Genomic DNA, 7177 nt, shown 5'->3' with positions numbered 1-7177 from the left:
ACCCCCCGACCCTGCACAATATAGTCTAACTGAGTTACCACGAAGCCATGTCAGATACACATTCAGCTGCTGTTATCGCATACATATCATCGAGCACAGTCATTCAACAGTATAGGAAATGTATGTAAGTATGTAGATTAATACCAGAAAACATGTGTACATTGCTCAACCACAGTATTCTGCGCAGTCTATGTGTATCAAAGAATAGTGCATGTCCAATCATATTGTGAAAACAGTAGTCTTGCATAATACTGAAGAAAATAATGAAAAACGGTGCATGCCGTGGGGCAGTGTGGGCATGCTTCATGCACAGAATGTCACACCTGGCGCGTCGGGTCCATGGAATTAGGAGATGAAGCTGGCCCAGTGTATGAGCAAACCACTGCTTCTCAAACCCCTGGCAGGATGCTACCAGTGGGAGAAACAGTGCAGACTAGCTAAGTCTACTCTTGATACAACAATAGTTCTGTTCCTGGTGGGACGAACAAAAAATTGTGAGTCACATAGATGTTTCCACCAGTATCGGAGGAGGACCAAGGGAAGGCTCATACGTACATGGACTAAACTGATGTAGAGCCTGCAGAAGCTTGGGTCGAGACAATATAATGGAGGAGTACCAGCACATGCAGAGAGGGAAATGTGTGGAGGTGTGGTATGGCTGGGCTAGCAACTGGAGAATGGATGGCTGCTGTGTACATGGAGCACAGGGGTCGGGGGAAGGAAACATGGGTATTACATTATGGTAGAAATATGCAGAACAGCAATAGTGTAGCGGGTAGAGAATCCGACCAAAGAACAGGCATTCCCAGTTCGAGTTCCACTGTAGCACAGTCTATTTTACATGGCAAAGCACATTATAACCAATATTTTTGTTGCAAAACCCACTAAATAGCTTATATATATGAACTGGAGTACCACAAAAAATGCACATGTGACGTATCAGTGTCAGACGGAGTAAGACACTAGTAAGCAGGTGTAAGCACAAATAAGCAATAGTAAGAATATGTACTCATTAGTAAGCGGGTTTTAGGCCTTACAACTGCTTTAAAGTGCCTTAATCACTCTGTATCCATTGGGCCTTTGTCAGTTCAGCAATAAAATAAACAGACATGCAGGTCATGAACCCAGGACCCTATATACCATAGTCCCAGTAACTATCCACCAAGCCATAACAGAAGTACAGAAGAATGGGGTAGTAGTAATCATGTCCTCACCATAGTATAACCAAACTGAACCTGTGAAAGGCATGAGTATACAGTCATATGTGCCATAACTGACTACAGCGCATACATATGTGAACTGGAGTACTGCAGTAAGTCCAGATGTGAGGTGTTACTGTAATTAAGTGTAGAAGTTCCCAGGACCCCATACAGTGTACGTACACATGTGTCAAGGATACATGACACACATATAACAAGTGATGAAAGGGAAATTAATGCCAAAAGGCAAATATCATGCAAATCTAATAATACGCACCGCTAAGCGTAGCACAGCACTGGCTCCCAGACTACTGGCAGGATACTACCAGTGGGAGAAATAGTGTCAACCTGCTAAGTCTACTCTTAAACAAATGCATGTCCGTTCCTGGCGGGATGACCCCAAACTTCTGCTAAAAAGAGCCCTCTGGGTAACATACCATGCCTCAAAGGTAAGCAAAGACGGTAACGTATGTTCGTGGACTAAATGTGTGGGAAGCCTGAAGATCCATGAGTTGGGACAACATACGTGAAGGGTCCCGAAAAGTGGAGAGTGGGCAATGTGTAGTGGTGAGGTTAGATTCAGCTGGAACCTGTAAGAAGGATGACTGATGTGGAGGGGGAATGGGGGGAGGGGTGATAGGTACTACATTATGGACTGAGGCATGCCGGGGTTGGATGAACCCGTTCTAATGATACCGACCTGTGGATGTCAGCGAGAAAGCGGAGGGACACAGGGAAGGTACTGGGGCATACCATTTCCCATGGCAAACCACGTTATGGGTAATATGTATGCTGCATAACCCATGGAATAACATATATATATATATATATATATATATATATATATATATATATATATATACATATATATGAACTGGAGTACTATATATATATATATATATATATATATATATATATATATATATATATATAAACAGGAGTACTGCAGGAATTGTACAATGTGAGGTGTCAGTATCATAATGCATAATGCAGTATTTAGGTTAAGCAACAATAAGCTGTTGTAAGCATATATCAGCACTAGTAAGCGGGTTTACATTTACAGGCTCAGCAAATCTGATGCAAACTATCTGTAGGCATATGTAACCTAAGGTTTGTGTTTGCATAACAATGAGCACTGCGTCCACAAAGTAAGCAATTTCGAGGCTAACCTGGTGCAACTGGATGTTACCTGCAGTTGGCAATGCTTACCGTCATGCAAACATCCTCACAACTGCTTACAAGTGCCTTAATCACCCTGTATCCCACCACCCTTGTTCAACCCTGCAACATAGTTGACAGCTATTGCATGTCCGGAACCCAGGACCCTGCATACCACAATCATAGTGAATTAACACTACACCATGTCGGATATACATACATCCCATGTATCCCCAGACATACCATGCAGCACAGTCAATCTGCATAAGGGGAACTGCACTAATATCATAACACTCAACCTCTTATTGCAAACATTCTGGACACAGTGTGACAAAAGTGGGGTACAAATTGGGATAAATGGGAAAGATTGTTCATATACATGTAAAACATTGCTAGTTAAACAGTGATCTGTTGTAATACTCATAATCTGAACAACATGATGTCGCAACTGTAATGTATAGGCATTCCTGACTGACCACATGCCTGACATCATCCACGTCAATTGGCCAGACAGATGTGGGACAGGCCAATATTGTGAGCCAATCATGTATGGACATATGGACAGTTATAGATCTGTAAATTTAGAGAGATACACATGTACATATAAATGTATGACTCACACTGGTATATAGGTAGATGGATCAATATGTCCAGATATATATATATATATATATATATATATATATATATATATATATATATATATATGTATTTATATACAGATAGATATGTAAATTGCAGCACCAAATAGGAATAACAACCGGAACCTACACCACAAAATAACTGTCCTTATGCACAGTTAATGGGGGTGGAGGCTCAAATGAGGGGTACCTGGTGATGACTATGTTTCCCCTCCACAACAGCCATAACAGATATACTGTGCAATGCAATATTCAGCACATGCAGTTCTTGACCCCAGGACCCTCCACAACACAGCTACAATGGTCTAATAGTAAGCCACTACAACTGTATAAAGTCAGGGCAATATCTGAAACATATCATCCAGTCCAGTCATGCAACTGCACAGAGAATGTATACCATCATCTAGATGTATCTGTGTGTAAATATATTAATATCTACAATACATACAACATATAACATATCTATATGTGTGTGTGTGTGTATATATATATATATATATATATATATATATATATATATATATATATATATAACTTTCTAACACTATATACATATATATTACTATATATGAACATATATACATGTTAATGCGAACATCGACACATATATGTGTCTACACCTATATGTCTACATATACACAGCAAGTTACATATGTGTATGCAGATATACATTTATGTAGGTATATACGGACATAGTTATATATATATGTCAGCATATAAATATATATATATATATATGGCCATACATCTGTAGAGAGCAATGGCAGATTAACAAACACACATATGTCCACATGCACCATTACTGGGGTTGAGAGGCCCCATACACTATACATCTTGTACAACTAGGCATTCCACCATGGCCAAACACATCCGCCCCGCAATACACTACCAAGTGTTGCAGATCCCGTAACCAGAACCTGACACGACATGGGCACAGGAAGTTAACAGTACATCCCACCTGTATGATGTCAGGCTGGTATTGTTGACATATCATGCAGTACAGTCTGCCTCTCATAGGTAATGTAAAATGTGGTAGCCATCAACATCCCCTGGTTACAGATGCACAGACACAGATATGCAGATACATACATATATACATATGTACATATATATTCATATATATATATATATATATATATATATATATATATATATATATATACGTGTGTGTGTGTGTGTGTGTGTGTGTGTGTGTGTATATATATATATATATATATATATATATGGATATACATGTGACTACACATACACACGCAAATGTATGTACAGTTAAGATACATATGTAGAAGGTGCACACAATATGGAACAGCCACTATGCCTACAGTTAATTCCTGAACAACTGGACACTGTATGGGCCACCCATACAAATGACAATCGTTGGCTGCAACATATACCCAAAAAGAGGTCATAGGGAAAACACCACACACAGGTTTGCAGACATGGAATACTTTTCATTGTGTACTATTATAGTTCTACATGCCATGTCATATAGCTGTTTAGACACTGACATCCATATAAACAGAGGAATGCAACCGCAAAGCATTTATACTAATACAGTAGTCTGGAAAGGTTTACAACTGTTGCTGTCCAGGCCAAGCCCTTAAAATTGTACAATAGTGAGGACAGACTGGGCCACAGGATACCAAACGATCAACAGTATGTAATGCAGGTGTATAGTTCAGCAGCTTCTATCTGCACTCTGTACAACAGCAGTGGGGGGTAAAGATGTCATGTGACCAAATGGTTTGTAACTGTGACATAACAAGGCATAACTGACACCATCACATGCACACTGACAAACAAAATAGTCTGTCTGGCAGGAGGCAGTAGGCTTGCAGTGACCGAATATATGTAAGTGATATAAATATAGATGAAGTATATAGCACTTTATATCCGGATACCTTAAGGCAGCTCTCTCCTGATACCCCCACATATTTAACAGCCTAGATCATTTACGGTGCTCCCCCCCAGACTCAATAATACAGGGCCATATACGACTGTTACATACACTGGCCTCTGGAGTGCATAAGAGCACGCATGTATTGTGTAGGTGATGCCCACACATATATAGCCCCAGCCCCACCATATGTGCGGGGGGTACAACAGAAGTGGATTGATAGCAGCAATGGCAGTGTGATATACTCACAGCCCACTACGGAACATCCCCCCACAGCATGTCATATGTGCAAAGCTTGATATGTAGGTCATGTACTGATAGCACGCAACACACACACTGCCAGTGGAATATCTGACACAGGACCTGTGTGGTGGACAGACAACACATAATAGGCACACCTCTGGTCACCAAGAGGATAGGCCCACAGTTGAGTGCTATGCAGACAGACTGCATTCCAAGGTAAAGTAGTATATACACACACACCCTGAAACACCAGTACTATACAAAGCATAACACAACTCTACTCACACTCTGTCTGTAGTTTCTGAACCTCCTACAAATATGTAGCTGCCCTGAGTGTTCCGGTTCTCCTGTAAGAGGTATTGCTACCTGCTGTCTGTAACACTGATGCCCACACACACATAAAACTGTACAAACATCCACAGAATGTCAAGATTATGTTATCAAATATAACCCCTACTGTACATAATATGTGAAGCGGTCTGATATCTCCCTGGCTTGTTAGCGGATATGATGACACTAATTATGGTGTACAGCACATATGCACCACGTCATGCATGACATATGTACACAGGTTGGCAGAGTTGTGGCTGGCAGCACATAAAGAACCTTGACGATTGGATGGGAGATAGGAAATTCACCCCAGGGATCATGTCAGTCGCCCTGCTAGACAGGGGTCCAGGGAAGTAAATATTGTGGGAAGAAATAGCCAGGGAATTGTTATGGCTAGGCTTGTATAGGCACTAGGGCCGATAGCCTAGTACCAACCTATGAACCTGTACACATGGCCATTAATGACATGTTGCTGTGATAACCTCATACATTTACTGTTGTAACAGGGTTTGTGGCAACATATGTCCTATAAGGTATTAACTGTCATGGCTTTCACCATCTACAGACTGTAATCCTCACTCTACCGTCTGCAGTCCATAGATAGATGCTCCATTGGTAACACATGAAACCAAAGGCACAACACACTGCCCTGTCTGCAGATGACCCTGCAGATGGGCATTCCACCTAAACATGGAACTGACATGGCAGGTATGGAAACATGTAGGAAACAGATATCCACACACACACTGTTAAACCAACAGTATGCCACATACAGTATAGCAGCACTTACAGTCTGTAGGCAGGTCAGGCGCATCCCCCTCCTGTGTGTTGCCCTGTTTTCACAGTGTATGTTGTTAGAGGTAAATTCTCAATCCATCTCAGATGCTAGTCGCCAACCAACAGATCTAGTTCCTGCTCACAGTGAATGACAAGGGCCATCACCAACATGATGTTCCTAGACATCGGAGTGTGTTTCCATGCAATTGGCTATGGGAATGTTACCACAGCTGTTCCACATACAATCAGCTAGGGGAGGGCTGTGATTCATGCAGAGGCCATCAGCTGATCATGAGCATCACTTAAAATACACATGCTGCTGCCTAAGCAAAGCAGGTGTAGGTCTCCACATCCACCAGAGAGGGAGTGGGAGAGGCAGACAGAGGCAAAGACATGTCAGAGAAGGGTGTGATAGTAAAACTGCTGCTTGTTTGTGTCACACACCTACCAGCACAGGGTATCAAACCCCTGACAACTTTGTAGGTGGTAACCCCCTAAATACGGAAGACATAATAAGGGATCTGGGGACCCAAGTAGATAGTAACCTCTCCTTTGACAATCACATTACCAAAGTGGTTAGAAAATCCTTCTATGTGGCCCACCTAATCACAAAAGGGTTTGCATCCAGATTGAAAGAGGTCATTGGGCCCATCTACACATCACTCATCAGACCCATCATAGAGTACAATGCCCCATTTGGGATGTACCTTACAAGACACCTGCAACAACTGGAAAGACCACAGAAGTTCCGCACCAAGAGGATCACTGGCCTCAAGCAGATGCCCTATGCAGCTTGACTGAAGAAACTCCAGCTGTACTCGGTTGCATGCCGCCTACTCATAGGTGATCTCTGCCTGACATACAAGGCCATGTCCAACCCAGAATTGATGGACATGCTCCACCTAAAGAAAACCATATCCCCTCAAGCCACA

This window comes from Protopterus annectens, chromosome 1.part1 (assembly GCF_019279795.1).
Source record: "Protopterus annectens isolate FY-2018-M chromosome 1.part1, PAN1.0, whole genome shotgun sequence".
NCBI lineage: Eukaryota > Metazoa > Chordata > Ceratodontiformes > Protopteridae > Protopterus > Protopterus annectens.
Note: the sequence above shows the minus strand (reverse complement) of the source record.